General features: G+C 38.2%; 1 non-coding gene and 1 pseudogene across 1 annotated transcript; both read right to left on the bottom strand.

The window, feature by feature from the left end:
• Positions 1–11,936: 11,936 nt before the first annotated feature.
• Positions 11,937–12,043, bottom strand: LOC132282851 (small nucleolar RNA R71). The gene has a single exon (XR_009471903.1). It is a non-coding gene; the product is annotated as a small nucleolar RNA R71 (small nucleolar RNA).
• A 9,012-nt stretch (positions 12,044–21,055) lies between these two features.
• LOC132283679 (small nucleolar RNA R71) lies at positions 21,056–21,154 on the bottom strand (annotated as a pseudogene).
• Between the last annotated feature and the right edge of the window lie 1,823 nt (positions 21,155–22,977).

The raw sequence follows: 22,977 nt of genomic DNA on the forward strand, positions 1-22,977 counted from the left end.
TCTTTCTGAACCAGACTCCCACACTAATACTATGTGTATGCAAAGAAATGAGAAGAAACAAAGAGAGGAAAACTCAGAAATACGTAGAGAGAAGAATTCTGAGTTTTGGTGTGTTTTTTAAGTGACCCAATGGGGGTATTTATAGGTATGCAGGTGCCTTCTCAATGAACCCGAATAGCTAAAAGTGCCAATTTTTGCAATAAGGCCACATTATACACATCTCTAGCATGAAAATAAACACTTCTTGCACTAATACACTAGCATGCTTTCAAAATCAACACACAGTCATTTTAAATTCATCTTTCCACATACCAAAGCTAATTTAAGAAGATTCATGCATCTTTGTTCAATGAAATGTAAAGTTTAGAGTATTAGAAATGCCTACCTCACTTGTGTGCTAGCCAACCATGCCCTTGGCCAAGCCCTAATTTTGTACCTCCTCTAAACCCTAGCAATGGTGGTCTCAAATGATAGCCTTTGTCAAGCTCTTCCATTTCCTCTTCTTGGCCTTTCTCAAATTCTTACCCTAACCTCTCCAAATTCAAGCTTGAAACAATATGTGCATATATGTATATAGACATAGAGAAAGAAGGAGATGAACAAGAGGGATAAAGGGCCTTGCCTAAAAAATGAGAAAGAAAATGGGGTAGCTTGGTCTTGCAAATGAAGGTGTGATTCTAAGCATGCCAGTGACTAGGATTGATGTTTGTTGTGTTGATGGGCCCACGACCATGTTTGTGAAAGCCCCGTGCCATCCACGTCACAGATCTGTGACTTTTCGAGTTTCACTTGACAGTTCGATCGATAAAACTTTTTACTCAATCGATCTGTAATAGATCGATCTCACTTATTCTCGATCGATCGAACTTGCATCGATCTCACATTTTTCTAATTGATCGAACTTCACAGATTTACTTCACACATTTCATACACCATCTCTTGTGTTTCATGCTATCTCATACATGCCCAATGCCAGTGTTTTCCACATTGGATGCATTCCATACTTATACTGTCTAACATGTCTCACATCATGTCACTCATTCCTTGTCACTTGCATAGATTCATGTTCCTTATCTGTTTTGTCTATCTTATTTGACATACATGATTCTATCAACTGTGTTTTAATTCTTTATACTGGCACTGACTCCCATTTTGTAAGTTTTCCTTTTATTTTGCAAGCCATGGCTAGGGTCAAGACTGTAGCTCGCGGATAGTATCACCGCATGGCCAGGCAGAGTTTGGACGACGAGGCAGGTCCATCTCATGCCCAGGACCTGATTCAGGAGGAGCTAGCAAAGCCCACTCTACCTTAGTCTCCAGCTGATAGTCGATTACAGTCTTCCGTTGAGGCATCTTCTTCGCAGGCTGACGCTGAAGCTGAGCAGATACCATCTCCATCACCACTGCCAGCTCAGCCAGCCCAGCACTTAGACCGGCCATTACATAGATACTCATGCCTTCGAGTGGCGCGCGAGTCGGTTTTCGATACAGACTTCTTTTACCGATCGGTACTTACCCGATCAGCATATGATGATATATTACGGAGGGGCATCTCAGCCATACTAGCCCCTGTTATATACCCAGTGTACCCGAGGTTAGTCCGGATGTTCTTCCAGAACCTCCGACCTGCCCCGAGTAACCTGGCGGAGCTGCGGACTACCATCGACGGCCATCCTATCACTATCACGGTGGATACATTGTCCAGATCGTGCCACTGTCCACATGTCTGCCCTCCAGAGCTACAGGACACATATCCGACTCTCTACAGGCCATCATATGTAGACATGGCCGTTTTACTCACAGGTCACTATGTCGGTGGTGAGACCTTCGCCACCCGGACTTATCTGCCAGACGATCTTTGGTTTCTATTCGGTCCTATACCAAAATATTTTCATGGCTGGCCACAAGACACAGAGGCGCGGTGACTATCTTACAGCTCTATACGCCTTCCATATAGGGCACTGGCTGTCCATTCCTGCGCTCATCTGGAGCGTCATGATGAAGCTGTATGTCGACCACATCAGCAAGGCCAAGCCCAAAAGGGCTAAGTATCTCCTATTCGGCCATCTCGTCACATAGATTTTGAGAGACCAGCGCTATCCTTCCTAGCTACGGGAGCAGACTGAGTGGTGGTTGTCGCGCTCCGAACCCAAAGTTTATTCAAATGTGGCCAAGTTTTACATTTAGAAATTGCCACTACTATCTTTCACAAAAAATATAGCTAGGTTGAGTAGGGATCGTCCTAAGGGATTGAGGGTCGCACTAGGTTGAGGAATCAAAATTAGGATTAGTAGGTCGAGTGATTAAAATAGTGGTTGGTTGGTTGAATTAAACTATATGCAAATTAAAATAAGTAAATAATAATGCAATAGAGAGAATAAAAGAGAGAGAGATCTTGGGGTTTAGAGATCACCACTAAGCATAACTTTTCTACACCCTTAATGAATGATTAATGAGAGAAAAAACATGTATTGTAACAAAGTGTGTGTGTGTGGTTGTTCTAACAAGCATGGATGACAAATTAAGCATATATTGTCTAAACAACAAGGTGGATAGCACAACATATCAAATTAAGCCATTAATCATTTCTTTAAGCTTACAATCCAAACACATCACAAGGTTAGAGATATATGTTACTTGCTTTTCATAAATATGGAACATCAACAACAAGCATGGATTGTCCTCCCATTTAACAACTACACTACAATTAAGCTAATGGCATGAAATTAAGCTAATTAAACTAAGGGAGAGGTACAATCCATTAAGAAATGAGTATGAACCATCAAATAAACCACAAGAACATGACATTAAGCACTATGTCTTGACAATCTCTAGACTTATAGCATCAACACACATAGACATGCATCAATAACACAAGAAATAGAGACAAACACATGAACATCTATTCTAGCATACATAGACATATGGATAGAATGAAATGATCAATTGGAAGCATTAAACCATATAAATCATTGAAGAAACAAGATCTATATATATATAAGTGTTAAGACATGAATCACAATACAAATCTCCTCAAAAATACATAAATCAAGAAGTAGAAAGCATGTTTAAGGCTAACTCTAGCCCTAAGAGGATGTCTAGCCACTCATGGATGATGTTCTCCAACCCTCAAGGGCAAGCTCCATGGAAGAAATTTGCTCCTTGGTTGATGAAGAGTTTCTAATGGTGTCTCTAGCCTCCTCTTTTCCTTTTGCTTCCTCACTAAGAATTCTCTAAAAAATCCACTCTAAATGAATCTACAAGGTATGATATGATATGATGTAAAAAGTAATCCTTATCCTTATATAGGTAGGTCAAATGACACCCAAAATGAGTTGGGGTCGTACACAAATATTCCCCAATGATTGGATAAAGGGCAACTTTTTGTGAGTTGGTAATTTAACTTTTTCGCACTGAAGGAAGTTTGATCGATCGAACCTTGGACTTGGATCGATCGAACATGGTTGAGATCTATCGAACTTAGGCTGGATCGATCCATGATGGCGGCGCCTTTTTGGATAAAAAAAATTTGAGATATTTTGAAGATATTTTTTGGAAAAGGACAAAAGCGGTTGGTAGGGTGGTACAATTGGATAAGATCAATTATTTGGATAAGGACAAGAATGTTTGATCGATCAGAGAAGGAAGTTTGATCGATCAAACTTTTGAGATCTTTGTACAGGGACAAACATGGCTCAGATCCATCTTGAAGTGCCGAGATCGATGAAAGTTGGATCGATCGAACTTTTCTTGAGATCGATCGAAGTTACTGAAATTCCACGCTTTGCTTCCTTTTGCTCTACTTTGCTCATTTCTTTGATTCATCCCAGAATTACTTCAATTATGCTCTTATTTGGCTGAGTTAGCTTATTTTTGGGATAAGTACCTGAAAATGGAAATAACATGAAATCAATACAAAACAGTAAAATAAGATAGATAAAGGTCCAAGAATACCTAAGCTTAAGGGGTTTAAATACGCACATTTCAGCGCTCATCACACACCAAACTTAAATATTGCTAGTCCCTAGTAATGAACAACAAAGTAAAGGAATAAAATGAACAACTATACAACTATGAACTAGAAAGCAATAAATAGATAACGCCACTTTCGTAGGGAATACGATTGTACTTAGCATATGCAGTAAGCCTTTTAAACCCCTAGGTTACCCCAAGTGGACGAGTAAAGTCTCGTGAGGGTTTCCAGAAATGATACCCACAAACATTAAGCTCATTCTTTCAAAAGAGGTACCAATATTGCAAACAAGCATTGGGAGAAAACTACCTCAAGTACGCAATTTTTTAAACATTTCTAAGCAATTTTCCAAAATCTCAACATCAAGCAAGCAAGTATGGTCCTCCACACATCAAGAAAATGATTATGCAAATTAAAACAACTCTAGAATCCTTTTTGAGTGGATCGGCATCAAATATGTTGCTATCTTAGCCAATTAAAGAAGTAATCACATCCTTACCCTCAAACTAGCACACAAATCTAGTACCGATCATCAAGACAAAAAGTGGACCTTTTATTAAAACTTTATTGTTCTAGGTGCGCTTATTCTTTTCACTCAATTTTTTTTATTTTTTTTATAGGACCAAAGATGGAAGCATAGTGCAATATGTTGATCTATTAAGCTTTCTAGCGATTCATGAGGTCGAGCGTTAGGTCAATGACTCCCAAACCGGACGGCTTTAGGGCATTAGGTGTTCAAACACCCCTACGGATTTACAAGCTCAAATCAACTAGGCTACAAATCAAGACAACCTCCATCTAATCATTTCCCACTTCTCATCTTTTGGGAGAAATCCTCACTTTTTTATTATTTTTGCAACTTTTTTCTTTTTTTTTTTTTTTTTTTTTTTTTTTTTTTTTTTTTTTTTTTTGATCAAGTTCAATTATTAACCTAGAGTTTGGGCCCTCCACCTTTCGGCGCGAGAAGTTTAGTGCTTGATGAGGCTAGAATCCCGGCTACTTAGTGAAAAGGGGTTGTTATCCACCTTTATCAAGAATGAAAGCTTTCAATGCACTACTAGCTTAATTGGGATATAACCAATTCAATAATCAACAAAGCATGTACCCCACAAATGAATGCTAGTGTGCGCCTGTAGTAGTGTAGAATACTAGAGTGAATCTCAAAATAATTACAAAATCAAGATGATGTGGACCACAAGTGTAAGCAAGATATTAATCTTTCAAAAAATTTACTCCTAAATGGCATCCACAAGGCATACAAGGAGTATTGAACTCTCAAGTCATGTAATTTTTAAATTTTAAGCAATATAGTCCTCAAAATATCAAAATCATAGGTAATTATGGACCAATCATAGAAAATCCCTCAAATACATAAGTCATGCTCAAAATTTTGTATTTTACGATGAAACATACTTCAAGAAACTCATCCAAATGCTTGTAAGGTTCTTCACTTGGAAGTCCATGATAATTAGAAAGCATTTGAATGGTTTGTGGCTTGATTTCATAGTGGTGTGCTCTAAATGGTGGCAATTGAATGCATATGGGTGCATTATATTCATTAGGCACATAGTGATCTCTTAAAGCAAGGGGAGGATTAGCAATTGGAGGTGTAACATGGGCACCTTGGTTGCCTTGAATGATGAGAGGTGGTGGAGCATAGATTAGCCTTGGCATTCCCAATGGAACTTGGTCTTGTTATTGTGGTGGATGAACATATGGCCTTGGCATGCCTAATGGAACTTGCATGTTATTATGATGCACATTGGGGGTGGAGGATACCTTGTTGGTCTATGTAACCAAGGTCCTCCACATGGATGTCTAGCCACTCATGGATGATGTCCTCTAACCCTCAAGGGCAAGCTCCATGGAAGAAATCTGCTCCTTGGTTGATGAAGAGTCTCCAATGGTGTCTCTAGCCACTCATGGATGATGTCCTCCAACCCTCAAGGGCAAGCTCCATGGAAGAAATCTGCTCCTTGGTTGATGAAGAGTCTCCAATGGTGTCTCTAGCCTCCTCCTCTCCTTTTGCTTCCTCACTAAGAATTCTCGAAAAAATTCCCTCTAGATGAATCTACAAGGTATGATATGATATGATGTAAAAAGTAATCCTTATCTTTATATAGGTAGGTCAAATGACACCCAAAATAAGTTGGGGTCGTACAGCAAATATTCCCCAATGATTGGATAAAGGACAACTTTTTGTGAGTTGGTAATTTAACTTTTTCGCATTGAAGGAAGTTCGATCGATCGAACCTTAGACTTGGATCGATCGAACATGGCTGAAATCTATCGAACTTAGGCTGGATCGATCCACGATGGCGGCGCCTTTTTGGATAAAAACAAATCTGAGATATTTTGAAGATATTTTTGGGAAAAGGACAAAAGCGGTTGGTAGGGTGGTATAATTGGATAAGATCAATCATTTGGATAAGGACAAGAATGTTCGATCTATCAGAGAAGGAAGTTGGATCGATCAAACTTTTAAGATCTTTGTATAGGGACAAACATGGCTCAGATCCATCTTGAAGTGCTGAGATCGATGAAAGTTGGATCGATCGATCTTTTCTTGAGATCGATCGAAGTTGCTGAAATTCCACCATTTGCTTCCTTTTGCTCTACTTTACTCATTTCTTTGATTCATCCCAGAATTGCTTCAATTATGCTCTTATTTGGCTGAGTTAGCTTATTTTGGGGATAAGTACCTGAAAATGGAAATAACATGAAATCAATACAAAACGGTAAAATAAGATAGATAAAGGTCCTAGAATACCTAAGCTTAAGGGGTTTAAATATGTACTTTTTAGCGCTCATCATTGAGTCTGGGGCCTGTTCATTCAAGAAGAAGGATTGGGATAAGAGCTACAATGCTCTTATCAAGAATCTGTGGGACGACGGTGCCGAGGCAGCTGAGGAGTTAAAGAGAGAGGAGATGGAGCAGGCAGCGGCAGCAGCAGTAGACCCGGCAGCGGACGACGTCGCAGTCGATCCGGCTGCCGTGCACATGGACATTGATTTGGAACAGCCTGCAGAGGACCCAGAGCAGCACTCTCCAGTTGGGTCGCCTATTCAAGATGAGGAGCAGGCTCAGGATCATTATTCTCCCAATCCAGCCACACCTGAGGCTCCTGCTCACATACTCGACTTCGGAGAGTGACTTCAGACTCTGGTGGACGCCGTGGTATCTATCCGCGCAGAGACTATCTCCATTAGAGCTGACATTGTTTCCCTCCGTACGGATGTCATGACCGCATTCAGAGATCTATCCAGAGACATCCGCGGAGCGTGCCCTGCCCGTCCTACCTTCTCTTCCTGATCTCTCTATCCCTTTACTCCTGTCATTTTATATATCTGTGATACATTATTACTGTTACTCTATTTTTGCGAACAGTCTGTTGGCCCTGATATTATGCTATGATGTATATTATTTCTGTTTATACATGCTATATTGTGGATGTCATACCTTGTATTGATATATCTTTTTGTGATTGACTCCATCAGGTGCATCCCAGTGACTTCAGTGAGAGAGAGTACTGCCCAAAATTTTCAGGACCACCCTTATACCTCTCTCTACTTTCAATTGCTAACCCATTTACACTTGCATGTCCACTGTGCACCGTTATTATCCCTTTTGTTGTCTGATGAGTGTTATCCAAGTGCCAAATTTTCAGGACCACAGTTAATCCCAAGTTTATGGGGGGGGGGGGGGGGGGGGGGCTATGCCACCTACTTTGGATACTTCTGTTCCGGCTATTCTTTGCTATAGTTGCACTAGTATACTCTTTCCTTTTGTTCTCTTTGCACATTGAGGACACTGTGCCATTTAAGTTTGGGGGAAATAATGTGATTTGTAGTGTTTGCTTTAATTTAAATTTTTTTAGCATAACTTGTGTATTTGAGGAATTTTCTATGATTGGTCCATAACTAGCTATGATTTTGATCTTTTGAGGATTATATTGCTTAAAATTTAAAAATTGCTTGACTTGAGAGTCCAATACTCCTTGTATGCCTTGTGGATGCCATTTAGGAGTAAATTTTTCGAAAGATTGAAATCATGCTTGCACTTGTGGTCCACATCATCCTGATTTTGTGATTATTTTGAGATTCACTTTAGTATTCTACACTAGCACAGGCGCACACTAGCATTCATTTGTGGGGTACATGCTTTGTTGAGTATTGAATTGGTTATATCCCAATTAAGCTAGTAGTGCAAAAAAAAAAAAAAAAAAAAAAAAAAGAAAAAGAAAAAGAAAAAGAAAAAGTTGCAAAAGCAAACAAAAAGTGAGGACTTCTCCCAAAAGGTGAGAAGTGGGAAATAATTAGATGGAGGTTGTCTTGATTTGTAGCCTAGTTGATTTGAGCTTGTAAGTCCGTAGGGGTGTTTTAACGCCTAATGCCCTAAAGCCGTCTAGTTTGGGAGTCATTGTCCTAACGCTCGACCTCAAGAATCGCTAGAAAGCTTAATAGATTAACACATTGCACCATGCTTCCATCTTTGATCCTAAAAAAAGAAAAAAAAAAAAAAATTGAGTGAAAAGAATAAGCGCACTTAGAACAATAAAGCTTTAATAAAAGGTCAACTTTTTGTCTTGATGATCGGTACTAGATTTGTGTGCTAGTTTGAAGGTAAGAATGTAGTCATTTCTTTAGTTGGCTAAGATAGCAACATATTTGATGCCGGTCGACTCAAAAAGGATTCTAGAGTTGTTTGGATTTTCATGATCGTTTTCTTGATGTGTGGAGGACCATACTTGCTTGCTTGATGTTGAGATTTTGGGAGATTGCTTGGAAATGTTTGAAAAATTGCATACTTGAGATAGTTTTCTCCTAATGCTCGTTTACAATATTGGTGCCTCTTTTGAAAGAATGAGCTTAATGTTTGTGGGTAACATTTCTGGAAACCCTCACGAGACTTCACTCGTCCACTAGGGGTTACCTAGGGGTTTAAAAGGCTTGTTGCATATGCTAAAAGTAATCGTGTTCCCTACGAAAGTGGCGTTATCCATTTATTGCTTTCTAGTTCATAGTTGTATAGTTGTTCATTTCATTCCTTTACTTTCTAGTTCATTGTTAGGGACTAGCAATATTTAAGTTTGGGGGTGTGATGAGTGCTGAAAAGTACGTATTTAAACCCCTCAAGCTTAGGTATTCTAGAACCTTTATCTATCTTATTTTCCCACTTTGTATTGATTTCATGTTATTTTCATTTTCAGATACTTATCCTGAAAATAAGCTAACTCAGCTAAATAAGAGCGGAAATGAAGCAATTCTGGGATGAATAAAAGAAAGGAGCAAGGTAGAGCAAAAAGAAGCAAATGGTGGAATTTCAGCAATTTTGATCGATCTCAAGAAAAGTTTGATCGATCCAACTTTCATCGATCTCAGCACTTTAAGATGGATCTGAGCTATGTTTGTCCCTATTCAAAGATCTCAAAGTTCAATCCATCCAACTTGATTCTCTGATCGATCGAACTATCTTGTCCTTATCCATATAATTGATCTTATCTAGCTGTACCACTCTACCAACCACTTTTGTCCTTTTCCCAAAAATATATTCAAAATATCTCAAATTTGTTTTTATCCAAAAAGGCGCCGCCATAGAAGATCGATCCAGCTTCAATTCGATAGATCTCAGCCATGTTCGATCGATCTCACCACAAGTTCGATCGATCGAACTTCCCAAATCCCGAAAAAAATCTAAATTCCAGCTCATTAAAAGTTATCTCATATCTAATCATTGGAGGAATATTTGGTGTATGAGCCAGCTCATTTGGGGTGATATTTAACCTACCTATATAAGGAATATGAGCCACTTTTTGAGATATACTTAGAGAGAGGGGATAGGCACAATTTTCATATCTTAGTGAAGAAGAAACGAAAGGAGGAGGCTAGAGACACAAGCATGGAGTTCTTCCATCAACCAAGAAGATGAGCAATCTCTACCATGGAGTTAGCCCTTGAAGGTTGGAGGACACCATCCATGAGTGGCTAGACATCTTTTTGGGGCTAGAGTTAGCCCTAAGCATGCTTTCTACATCTTGATTTATGTATTTTTGATTGATATGGTTTAATGCTTCCAATTGATCATTTCATCATATCCATATGTCTATGTATGCTAGAATAGATGTTCATGTGTTTGTCTTTATTTCTTGTGTTATTGATGCATGTCTATGTATATTAATGCTACAAATCTAGAGATTGTCAAGACATAGTGCTTCATGGAATGTTCTTGACGTTTATTTGATAGTTCATACTCATTTCTTAATGGATTGTACCTCTCCCTTAGTTTAATATCATGTCATTAGCGTAATTATAGTGTAGTTGTAGTTTAGATGTTAAATGGGAGGACAATCCATGCTTGTTGTTTGATGTTCCATACTTATGAAAACAAGTAACATATATCTCTAACCTTGTGATGTGTTTGATTGTGAGCTTAAAGAATTGATTAATGGCTTAATTTGATATGTTGTGCTATCCACCATGATGCTTAGACAATATATGCTTAATTTGTCATCCATGCTTGTTGAAACAACCACACACACACACACTTTGTTGCAATATATGTTTTTCCCCCTCATCAATCATTCATTAAAGGTGTAGAAAAGCTATGCATAGTGGTGATCTCTAAACCCCAAGATCTCTCTCTTATTTTCTCTCATTTACATTTAATTGCCTACTTTAGTTTAAATTGCATCTTAGTGTAATTTAACCACCAACCAATCTTTTGATTACTCGACCTACTAACCCTAATCTTGATTCCTCAACCTAGTACGACCCACAATCCCTTGGGATGATCCCTACTTGCCCTAGTTATATTTTTAGTGAAACGTAGTAGTGGCAATTTCTAAATGTAAAACTTGGCCACATTCATCATAGCTCCACACCACTATCTTTTAGTGCACAAACTTTGGGTCGGTGTGCGACGAACCACCAATCACTTAATCGTCCTCTTGCTCCTGTAAATCAAAATCTCGAAGTTTTCCTTTGGCGTTTAAGAGGTAGGACTAGGGATAGTCATTCTAATCTTCCAACCTTTGACCTTTCATCATTTTTAATGGAAGACCCAATAGAGCCAATTGTAGATCCCATTGAAGATCTTGGTCACGTGGATCATACTGTCGTGCACCACCTACCACAAGTTCATATTGTGGATCCTCAAGGTGTGCATCCACCCTTGGGAATGCCACGACCAATCAATCTTGTTGTGCAACAACCTAATCTAGGGATGCCAAGGCCAAATGGTGTTCCCCCAATTGGTGAGCAACAACAACAATATGTTTAAATGGTATACCCTCAACAAGGTCAAATGCCATACCATTATCAATGTCAAATGCCATATCCTCCTCTCAATCCTTTCAATCCTCCAATGGTCCTTAGGGATCGTTACACTCCAAATCAATATAATGCACCCACTTGCATTCAATTGCCAAATTTTCGTGCTCATCATTATAAGATTAAGGCTTCCATCATTAACATGTGCCCCTTTTCTATTGGTTGAGTAATGAAGAGCCTTATAAACATTTAGATGAGTTCTTGGAAGTCTGTTCTACCGTGAAAATCATGGATGTTCCAGAAGAAGTCCTAAAAATAAAGCTTTTCCCTTTCACTCTTGGGGATAAAGCTTAATATTGGTTCAACAACTTGCGGTCAAATACGATCACCTCTTGGGCACAATTGCAACAAGAGTTCCTAAAAAAATACTATCCCGTGAGTCGAACTGATTCCGATCAACTTTGTAAGCCTACTTTGGTATTGAGTATTTACCTGTAAGAACTGAATTCTTTGCAATGGATAGTTGTAAACCTAAAAAAGGGAATCCAGTAAAAAAAATTTCTTACATAGAACCATTCATATATCATATATGTGTGGATATAGATAACATATAAATTTTCTAACATATTGATTTTATATGGATCCATTTGGTTGATTCTTGCTCGAGCCGGATGATGAAAAATTATCATGTCCGATAATGAGAACTTCCATTCGTGAATTTAAATAAGAAGAAGGAGAACCCCTTTATGAAGCATGGGACCGTTTGAATGACTTGCTACGGAAGTGTCCACATCTTGACATTCCTAAGTGGCAATTAGTTCAATGTTTCTCAAGTTTATCCGATGTTAATAAAGGCATTGTTAATGTTTTCTGTGGCGGCAGCTATATTGAAAGAAATGAAGATGAAATTTGGCATCTTTTCAAAAAAAATGAGTGAAAACTCAATGCATAGATCTTCATCTTTTAGGGGTGGTCACCTAGCAAATGTGGGAGGAAAAATAGCTCTAAATCAAATAGACTCTTCCATGGAAATTGCCGTCGAGGTCAAAAATCTTACTCAAAGGTTTGATACTTCCCTTTTGAATCAAGGACCAGTAATTCAATCTTATCCTCATCAGTCCGATGAAATGTGCATGACTTGTTCTAGTTACATTCACCATACTTCAAATTTCCCTCTTGGACAAATCATACCAAGTGAGTCTTAAGAACAAGCAAATGCCACTTTCATTTATTAAGGGAACAACCCTTATTCCAATACTTACAATCAGGGGTGGAAAAATCATCTAAACTTTGCATGTAGAAATCAACGAGACAGTGCAAACCCTCCTCAAACTCAAGGTTACCAAGCAAAGTATGTTCCCCCACATCGCCAAAATCAAAATCAGACTTCTCAAGGTTACCGTCCTTCATTCTATCCTCATAATGTGAATCAATACTCTCATCCTCAAGCATCAAATTCTCAAAACTCTCATCCTTAAGCATTAAATTCTCAATCTTACTCTAATCTAAATCAAGTGCCTCCTACGAGTCCCGCTTTTGAGGACAAGGTCTTGTAAGCCTTAGGTGATCTTCGAAAATATAATCAATTATTTCATTCTCACTCTCAATCAATTGCAAAGCTTGAAGCTCAAATCGGGCAATTAGCTAATTCTTTAAATGTGAGAGAGAAAGGTAAGTTGCCTAGTCAAACTAAGACCAATCCTGAGGGGCAATTCATAGCGCAAGCAAGTCCTTCATTGGAATTTTCTGGAAATGAGCAAGTTCAAGCAATTACTACCTTGAGGAGTGGTAGGAAAGTGGATAATAAGGTAGAGGTACCTAAGGAGGATAGTGAATTGACACAACCTAGTGGTTGCATCCATCCCATTCAAAATCATATTCTTACTCCCTTGGATGCTAGTGGTTCTAAAAAGGACATTTTATCATCTTCATCATCATCTCTCCAATTAGAGAAGCCTTATGAGCCAAAAGCTCCATTTCCTCAAGCTTTGAGAGAGACTTCATTATTTGGGAAACAAGAAGGAAAAATTCATGACATGATGGAAGTGTTTAAATAAGTGAAAATTAATCTTCCTCTTCTAGATGTAATTAGGCAAATTCCACCATATGCAAAGTTCTTGAAGGACTTGTGCACACAAAAGAGGAAAAGTAAGGGAAGAGACCTTAAGAAAGTGCTTTTAAAGGAACAAGTGAGTTCCATCATTCTGTCTAACACTCCTCCTAAGTTCAAGGATCCGAGTGCTTTGACCATTTCTTGTGTTATTGGAAACCAAGAGATTCGTAGAGCTCTCCTTGATTTAGGTGCAAGTATCAATCTCATTCCATACTCTGTTTACTTGCAATTAGGATTAGGGGACTTGAAGCCAACATTAGTAGTAATCCAACTAGCCGACAAATCAATTAAGAAACCGAGGCGAATTGTTGAGGACTTCTTGATTAAGGTTGATAAATTTTATTTTTCGGTTGATTTTGTGGTACTTGATACTGAGCCAGTCCCTAATCTTACCAATCACATTCCAGCTATCCTAGGAAGACCATTTCTCGCCACTGCCATTGCCACCATTAATTGTAGATCTGACATTATGGACATCTCTTTTGGCAACATGATGGTTAAGCTTAATGTTTTCAATGTGAGTCAACATCCCATAGATGAAGACGAGTGTTTCCTAGTGGATATTTTGGATGAAACCATAGAGGAGACTCTTCCCTCTATTCTATCTAAGGATCCTCTTGAGGTGTGCCTTTGTGAAATGTTTGAAAGTTGTGGTTTTGATATAGAAGGATCTATAAGTGAGGTGAATGCTTTGATGGACTCTGTGGCCACCTTGGATTTCCCACCTTGGAAAAGCAAGAAAGATCCTCTTCCTTCACTCTCTAGTACTACACTGGTTCCTTCTCTCACCTCTCCTCCTACTCTTAAGCTTGAGCCTCTTCCATCCAATCTCAAATACACCTTCTTAGGCCCGAAAGAGACTCTTCCGGTCATCATTACTTCAAATCTTGAAAATGACCAAGAGAATGATCTTTTGGAAGTACTTAAAGTTAACAAAGAAGCCATTGGATAGGTGTATAATGTCAATTTTTTGGATATGGTGGAGAAGTATTTAGAAGTCTTCATGGATGATTTCTCGGTTTTTGGGTCCTCATTTGATTCATGTCTCCAAAATCTCAACAAAATGCTTTAAAGATGTCGTGAGACTAATCTTGTGTTAAGTTGGGAAAAGAGCCACTTCATGGTTCAAGAAGGAATCGTGCTTGGACATGTCATCTCTAAAAGAGGAATTGAAGTAGATAGAGCGAAAGTTGAGCTAATTTCTGAATTGTCACCACCTACTACGGTGAGAGAAATCTGCTCCTTTCTAGGATATGCCGATTTTTATTGCTAGTTCATCAAAGACTTTAGCAAAATTTCTAGTTCTTTGTGAAACCTTCTTGCCAAGGAGACTCCATTTGTCTTTGATGAAGCACGCCTAAATGCTTTTCATCAACTTCGAACTCTTCTATTATCCGCTCACATCATGCAACCTCCAAATTGGTCCTTACCATTTAAGATTGAGCGTGATGCTTTTGACTTCGCAATGGGTGCTATTTTGGGGCAAAGGGTAGGAAGTTACCATGTGCTATATACTATGCGAGTAAGACTTTCTCAGGTGCCCAATTAAACTATTCTACCACCGAGAAAGAATTATTTGTCGTAGTATATGGTGGTCTCCGTCGTCCTACCATAAGCTTAAGAATGTGCATTAAGGCGAGGGCCAAGAGTTTTATATTTATAGAAGCCACTACTACCTTTCACTAAAAATATAGCTAGGGCGTGTAGGGATCGTCCAAAGGGATTGTGAGGATCGAGCAATGTCGTGGAATTGTTATTAGGGTTAGTAGGTCGAGTGATCAAACAATTGGTTGGTTGGTTGATTAAAGAGCAACTAAATTAAACTAAGTAATAACAAAGAATGTAATTAAGAGTAAGTAAGAGAGAGAGAGATCTTGGGGTTTAGAGATCACCACCAAGCAATACATTTCTATATCATTGACAAGTGATTAATGAGGGCAAATGGTGTGTTGCAATATTGGTGTGTGTGTGTGTTTGGTTGATTCAACAAGCAAGGATGACTAGTTAAGCATGTATTGTCTAAACATCATGTGAAAGGCATAATATATCTAAGCAATGAAGCATATATTGTCAAAACAACATGTGAAAGGCACAATAAATCAAAACAAGTCATTAATCTTTTCATTAAACTCACAAACCAAATTCAACACAAGGATAGAGACATATGCTACTTGCATTCAAAAGCTTGGATCATCAGACAACAAGCATAGATTGTCCTCCCATTTAACACTACACTACATCTACTCTACTAGCATGAAAATAAACTAGGGAAGAGGCACAATCCATCAAGGCATAAGCATGAACCATCAAGAGAATCTCAAGAGCATTCTTTTAAGCACTATGCTTTGACAATCTCCAAACTATAGCATCAATACACATAGACATGCATCAATAACACAAAATCTAGAGACAAGCACATGAACATCTATTCTAACATACATAGACATATGGATAGAATGAAATGATCAATTGGAAGCATTAAACCACATATATCATTGAATAAACAAGATCTATATATATCAAAGTGTCAAAACATCAATTACAACACTAATCCCTCAATAATACACAAGATTAAAATATAGAAAACTTGCTTGGGGTTAACTCTAGCCCCAAAAGGATGTCTAGCCACTCATGGTGATATTGCTCCAACCCTCAAGGGCTAACTCCATGGTTAAAATCTGCTCCTTGTTGATGAAGAACTCCAATGGTGTCTCTAACCTCCTCCTCCTCTAACTTCCTCTCCAAGAGATGATATAAAAATAATGTTGGCTCTCTTTGTAAAAAAAATTCCTTATCCTTATATAGGTAGGTCAAAATGACAACCAAAATGAGCTGGGGTCGTGCACACAAGATTCCCTAATGATTGGATAAAGGACAACTTTCAATGAGATAGAATTTTAACTTTTTCGTACTGGAGGAAGTTCGATCGATCGAACCTTAGACTTGGATCGATAGAACTGGCTGAGATTTATCGAACTTAGGCTGGATCGATCCAACTGGTTGAGCTTTTTGGGAAAAGACAAATCCGAGATATTTTGGAGAGATATTTATGGGAAAAGGATAAAAGTGGTTAGTGGGTGGTACAGCTGTGGATAGGATCAATCATTTGAATAAGGACAAAAATGTTCGATCGATTGAAGGATAGTGTTAGATCGATCGAACTTTTGGGACTTTATGCTTTTGGGTCTAGGCTTGGATCTATCTTAAAGTGCTGAGATCGATCATTGTTCGATCGATCAAACCTTGAACTTGGATCGATCGAACTTTGCTGTTTCCCATTTTTGGCTTCATTTGCTTTCTTCTTTCTCCACTTTGCTCCTTTCTTTGTTTAATCCCAGAATTGCTTCAATTAAGCACTTATTTGGCTGAGTTAGCTTATTTTTGGGATAAGTGCCTAAAAATGGAAATAATATGAAATCAATCTAAAACGATAAAGTAAGATAGATAAAGGTATTAGAATGCCTAAGCTTAAGGTGTTTAAATACACACCTTTCAGGGCTCATCATACCCCCAAACTTAAATATTGCTAGTCCCTAGCAATAAACTAGAAAGTAAAGGAATGAAATAAACAACTATACAAATATGAATCTAGAAAATAATAAATGGATAACACCACTTTCGTAGGGAACACGATTGCACTTAGCACATGCAACAAGCCTTTTAAACCCATAGGTTACCCCTAGTGGACGAGAGAAGTCTCGTGAGGGTTTCCAGAAATGGTACCCACAAACATTAAGCTCATTCTTTCAAAAGAAGCACCAATATTGCAAACAAGCGTTGGGAGAAAACTACCTCAAGTATGCAATTTTTCAACCCTTTCTAAGCAATCTCCCAAAATCTCAACATCAAGCAAACAAATATGGTCCTCCACACATCAAGAAAATGATCATGCAAATTAAAAAAACTCTAGAATCCTTTTGAGTGGACCGGCATCAAATGTGCTGCTATCTTAGCCAACTAAAGAATTAATCACATCCTTACCCTCAAACTAGCACACAAATCTAGTACCGATCATCAAGATAAAAAGTGGACCTTTTATTAAAGCTTTATTCATCTAGGTGCGCTTATTCTTTTCACTCGATTATTTTTATTTATAGGATCAAAGATGGAAGTATGGTGCAATGTGTTGATTTATTAAGCTTTCTAGCGATTCATGAGATCGAGCGTTAGGTCAATGACTCCCAAACCAGACGGCTTTAGGGCATTAGGCATTCAAATACCCCTACGGACTTACAAGCTTAAATCAACTAGGCTACAAATCAAGACAACAACCACCTAATCATTTCCCACTTCTCACCTTTTTAGGAGAAGTCCTCACTTTTTTTATTGCTTTTGCAACATTTTTTTTTTTTTTTTTTGAATAAACATTCTATTATTAACCTAGAGTTTGGGCCCTCCACCTTTCAGCGCGAGAAGTTCAGTGCTTGATGAGGCTAGAATCCCGGCTAATTAGTGAAAATGGTTTGTTATCCACCTTTATCAAGAATGAAAGCTTTCAATGCACTACTAGCTCAATTGGGATATAACCAATTCAATAATCAACAAAGCATGTACCCCACAAATGAATGCTAGTGTGCACCTGTGCTAGTGTAGAATCCTAGAGTGAATCTCAAAACAATCACAAAATCAAGATGATGTGGACCACAAATGCAAGCAAGATATCAATCTTTCAAAAAATTTACTCCTAAATGGCATTCATAAGGCATACAAGGAGTATTGGACTCTCAGGTCAAGCAATCTTTAAATTTTAAGCAGTATAGTTCTCAAAAGATCAAAATCATAGCTAGATATGGACCAATCATAGAAATATCCCTCAAATACACAATTTCGATCGATCTCAAGAAAAGTTCGATCGATCCAACTTTCATCGATCTCAGCACTTCAAAATGGATCTGAGCTATTTTTGTCCCTATTCAAAGATCTCAAAGTTCGATCGATCCAACTTGATTCTCTGATCGATCGAACTATCTTATCCTTATCCAAATGATTGATCTTATCCAGCTATACCATCCTACTAACCACTTTTGTCCTTTTCCCAAAAATATCTTCAAAATATCTCTGATTTGTTTTTATCCAAATAGGTGACGCCATAGAGGATCGATCCAGCTTCATTTCGATAGATATCAGTCATGTTCAATCGATCTCACCACAAGTTCGATCGATTGAACTTCCTAAATCCCGATAAAATCCAAATTCCAGCTCATTAAAAGTTGTCTCATATCCAATCATCGGAGGAATATTTGGTGTACGAGCCCAGCTCATTTGGAGTGATATTTGACCTATCTATATAAAGAATATAAGCCACTTTTTGAGATATACTTAGAGAGAGGGGAGAGGCACAATTTTCATATCTTAGTGAAGAATAAAAGAAAGGAGGAGGCTAGAGACACAAGCTTGGAGTTCTTCCATCAACCAAGAAGAGGAGCAATCTCTACCATGGAGTTAGCCCTTGAAGGTTAGAGGATACCATCCATGAGTAGCTAGACATCCTCTTGGGGCTAGAGTTAGCCCTAAGCATATACATCTTGATTTATGTATTTTTAAGGAGATTTGTATTGTGATACATGTTTTGACACTTTTATATATATAGATCTTGTTTATTCAATGATTTATATGGTTTAATACTTCCAATTGATCATTTCATTCTATCAATATGTTTATGTATACTAGAATAGATGTTCATGTGTTTGTCTCTATTTCTTGTGTTATTGATGCATGTCGATGTATATTAATTCTATAGATCTAGAGATTGTCAGGACATAGTGCTTCATGGAATGTTCTTAAGGTTTATTTGATGGTTCATACTCATTTTTTGATGGATTGTACCTCTCCATTAGTTTAATTAGTTTAATATCATGTTATTAGCTTAATTGTAGTGTAGTTGTAGTTTAGATGTTAAATGGGAGGATAATACATGCTTGTTGTTTGATGTTCCATACTTTTGAAAGCAAGTAACATATATCTCTAACCTTGTGATATGTTTGATTGTGAGCTTAAAGAAAGGATTAATGGCTTAATTTGATATGTTGTGTTATCTACCATGATGCTTAGACAATATATGCTTAATTTGTCATCCATACTTATTGAAACAACCACATACACACACTTTGTTACAATACATGTTTTTCCTCCTCATTAATCATTCTAAGGGTGTAGAAAAACTATGCGTAGTGGTGATCTCTAAACCCCAAGATCTCTCTCTTATTTTCTCTCATTTACATTTAATTGCCTACTTTAGTTTAAATTGCATCTTAGTGTAATTCAACCACCAACCAATCTTTTGATCACTCGACCTACTAACCCTAATCTTGATTCCTCAACCTAGTACAACCCACAACCCCTTGGGATGATTCTTACTTTCCCAAACTATATTTTTAGTGATAGGTAGTAGTGGCAATTTCTAAATATAAAACTTGGCCACATTCATCATAGCTCTACACCACTATCTTTTCGTGCACAAACTTTGGGTCAGTGTACGATAAACCACCAAGTTTTTGGCGCTGTTGCCGGGGATTGATTGAAGGCAACGTTGTATTTGTGGAATCAATTAGGAATTAATACTCTTTTGATCGTGTCTTTACTTTATTTTCATTTTGGTTACTTATTGTGTTGGTTCTTAATTGACTAGGTGCATTGAGCTAGGAAGCAAGCAAAGGAGCATTCAAGCAAAGGAGCTAAGCAAAAGAAGGAAAAAGCAAAAAATCTAAAAATTTGCAAAGCTAAAATTGGAGTTGAAGTGTTAAAGGACCTTTGTAAGCTCTTTCTTAACTCGTGAAGTGTTAAATCGTCGGCCCGCGTGGAAGCTTATATTTCAATTCTTAGATAAATCGTGAGCCCACGTGGAGGCAATTTACTTTTCTTGCATATTGTTGATAGCATGGGAGTATGGGAACATTGTACGTGGAGAAAGTTTGTTGATTGTTAATTTGTTATGAAGGTGAAGTGTTTGTCATTATTGCTTGTTGTGTTGCATTGTGCATGCATGGTCGTAGATCATTGAGACACACTCTTGTCCCTCTAAATTTTCATCTTGAATTCATTGTTCGAAACCCTAGGGGAAGAGGAAGTTCTAGTCAATCTATTTCATCAATAGAAAGACATAATGAGGACCATGTGGAGGACCTCGGTCACATAGACCAACAAGGTATCCTCCACCCCAATATGCATCATGATAACATGCAAGTACCATTAGGCATGCCGAGGCCATTCGTTCATCCACCACAACAACAAGGCCAAGTTCCCTTGGGAATGCCAAGGCCAATCTATGCTCCACCACCTCCCATCATTCAAGGCAATCAAGGTGCCCATGTTGCACCTCCAATTGCTAATCCTCCCCTTGTTTTAAGAGATTACTATGTGCCTAATGAATACAATGCACCCACATGAATTCAATTGCCACCATTTAGAGCACACCACTATGAGATCAAACCACAAACCATTCAAATGCTTCCTAACTATCATGGACTTCTAAGTGAAGAACCTTACAAGCATTTGGATAAGTTTCTTGAAGTATGTTCCACCATGAGATACACGAACATGCCGGAAGAGGTCTTAAGGCTTAAACTTTTTCCATTCACCCTTAAAGACAAGGCAAAATATTAGTTTAACAATCTTAGACTTTTTTCAATAACTTCTTGGGCAGAAATACAACAAGAGTTCTTGAAGAAGTACAATCCAGTTTCTAAGACCAATGCTATGAGAACCTCAATTCGAGAGTTTTTACAAGGGGATAGGGAAACGTTCCATGAGGCATGGGAAAGATTCAATGAATTGCTTAGGAAGTATCCACATCATGACATGCCCAAATTGCAATTAGTTCAATATTTCTTCAAGAGCTTATCAAACAATTACAAGGGCATGGTTGATGCTTCCATGGGTGGCTCTTACATTGATAGGCATAAGGATGACGTGTGGCGTCTTTATAAGAGCATAAGTGAGAATTCTTTGCATCAAACTTTATCTTCTAAGAATGGTAGGAATTCAAGTGGAAGGAAGAGTGTTGGCTTACATCAAGTCGACCATTCCAATGAAATAGCCGCCGAGATAAAATCCTTATCTCAAAGGTTTGATCAATTCTTGATCAACCAAAACTAGGCAAATCAAGTATCTTCCATCCCTAACCATTCCCATTATGCATCCAATGAGATATGTATGACTTGTTCAAGTGTTTTGCATTCTACTTCCAACTGTCCCAATGGACATGTGTAAAGTGAGCATCATGAACAAGTCAATGCAGCTTTTGTTAATCAAGGGAACAATCCTTGTGGCAATCATTATAATCCTTGTTGGAGAAATCACCCGAACTTTTCTTGGAAAAGCCAAGGAAAAGGCTCAAACCCTCCCCAAAGTGGTTTCTAAGGGAAGTACATTCCACCTCCACTACAAAGCTAAGGTTCCCAAGGACATAGACCATACCAATCACAAGGAAACCAATTCTCTAATTCTCATTTTCCTAATTAACCATCATATTCTCAAGGAAATGCTAAGAGTCCCACTTTTGAAGAGAAAGTTTTGACCGCTCTAAGTACTCTAGAGGCGAATACTCAATTGTTTTATTCCCATTCTCAATCCATTGCTAAGCTAGAAACCCAAGTAGGGCAAATAGCTAGTACTTTGAATGCTAGAGAGAAAGGGAAAATACCTTTGAATGCCCCACAAAAGCAATAATGTTTTGTGGAGACTCATTCCTCATCGGAAGGTCACACAATAGAGCATGTCAATGCGGTGACTACCTTGAAAAGTGGGAAGATTATGGACAATCAAGTGGGTATGTCCAATGAAGAGAGTAAACTGGTGCAACCACAAGTTGACACCCATCCCGTTTCATACCTTATTCCTCCTTCATTGCATGTGCATGATTTTTCAAATGAGAATGTGTTGAACAGTGATTTGAAAAGTGATTTTGAAAAGAAAAATGTGCAAAATGATTTCAAAACTTCTTGTGTTGAAGAGACTTCAAAGAAAATTTCTGAAAAGGTTTTTGAGCCAAGGGCTCCATTTCCGAATGCCTTAAAAGGATCAATTTCAAATGACAAGCAAAAGGCCAAAGCAAATAAAATCATGGAAGTATTAGGCAAGTGAAAGTCAATCTTCCACTTTTGGATGCAATCAAGCAAATTTCGGCTTATGCCAAGTTTTTAAAAGGCTTATGCACCAAAAAGAGGAAGAACAAAAGCCAAGCACCTACGAAAGGGGTCTTAACTGAGCAAGTAAGCTCAATTTTGCCGCATAACACTCTTCCGAAGTTTAAGGACCCCGGTTCACCTACCACTTCATGCATCATTGGAGATCATATCATTAATTGGGCTCTTCTTGACCTAGGATCAACTGTTAATATTCTTCCATACTCAGTATATGTCAAATTAGGCTTAGGAGACTTGAAACCGACGTCGGTGCTTTTGCAACTTGCCGACCGATCCATCAAAAAGCCTAGGGGTATCATTGAGGACGTATTGATTAAGATTGATAAATTCTTCTTCCCCATTGATTTCATTGTCATTGACATGGAACCGGTTCCAAATCTTAAGAGCCAAATTCTTGGCCGTCCTTTCTTGGCAACCGTGAATGCCAACATTAACCGTGAAGTTGAATATCTTCAATCCAACCCCCAATTCATTTGACA

The sequence above is a fragment of the Cornus florida genome, unplaced genomic scaffold (assembly GCF_030987335.1).
Source record: "Cornus florida cultivar Cherokee Brave unplaced genomic scaffold, ASM3098733v1 CherokeeBrave_3.0.0_Hap2_Chr01, whole genome shotgun sequence".
NCBI classification, from domain to species: Eukaryota; Viridiplantae; Streptophyta; class Magnoliopsida; order Cornales; family Cornaceae; genus Cornus; species Cornus florida.